Source organism: Phaethon aethereus (assembly GCF_964289735.1).
Source record: "Phaethon aethereus genome assembly, chromosome: 3".
NCBI classification, from domain to species: Eukaryota; Metazoa; Chordata; class Aves; order Phaethontiformes; family Phaethontidae; genus Phaethon; species Phaethon aethereus.
This window is the reverse complement of record NC_138576.1, coordinates 64,156,757-64,157,970: the sequence shown is the minus strand read 5'-3', so window position 1 is coordinate 64,157,970 and position 1,214 is coordinate 64,156,757.

Here is a 1,214-nt window from a genome sequence, read left to right as displayed (position 1 = left end):
GTCTCTGGAGAAAGTCTTGTAATTGGTATTTAAATTATGACAGGAAATTCCTAGTCAAACAAGCTAGGTTTGTTCATCATGAAGCTGAGTAAAATAATGGTTCCGTACTTCATCACACTTTTTTTATGAAACTTTTTGTTTTAACCTGAGAAGTAATGTTCTCAGTGCTACCATCAGTATAACTGCCTGCCCTCTTGCATATGAGTGCTGTCTTACCAGGAAAAAAAAAAAAACAGTCAACATCATAAACTGTTCCGTTAATGTAAACATAAAAACCTCTTGAGGTTTAGGGGGGCTAATGAAAATCCTGATAATTTGTTTTGAAGGGGTGGGTAATTATCTTTTGGGATATTGCTAAATGTTGCTGCCAAAACAAACTCCTGAATTGTTGCTTGAGGCAACAAATTCACATCTCAGAATTTATTTTTAAGTTAGAAATGTCTTTCTCTCTCTTTCCCTTCCATCCCACTCACCTGCCCATTTGATATGGGTGGTTCAAAAATAAAATGTAGGTTGCTGAAGCTGGTGTGATCTCTCTTTTATAACTGAAGCCTTTGAATTAAGCCTTCAGTTTGCCTGAAATCTTTTAGATGCTTCATATATCTCTGTATCTGGCGTTCAGTGTGGTTATGTCTGGAAGCCTCCTGCAAAGGTAGGTAGGGTGGATGATGTAATTATGTGGATTTTTTTTGTTTCAGTTCTTGCATTAAGAAATACTGTGTTTTATGTGCACACATCTGGTATCTTTGCATCTGAAGTGTGCATCAATGAGCTTGGCTAGATGAAAATAATTTCTAGTCTGTGAATTCTTAGATTTACTGGGAAGAATAGAAATTCCCAACTGCACTTGAATATCACTGTTCTGAAACTGCTGTGATTCGGTTTCCATGGACAGATCCAAAGTTGTATGTGAGGTGTTTCATATAGCTGAAGAAAAGAAGATGACAAGCTCGATTCCAAGTTCAGCAGTGGTATTTGAAATTGAGTTGAAATCGGTTTAACTGATTCAAACTGTTTAAGATGTTTGATGCTTATAGCCTTTAAAATGACCTTTTTCCTTTTGTGCCATTTTGTACTAATATATTAAAAATGTAACAATACTTTTTTGCCAGTTAATCTATTTGCCTTTTTAATTGATCTCAGTGAACTAATCTGAAAAGTGTACAGATGAAGAAGTCACTTAATCTGTATTTTATAAAGTTCTTGTACACTAG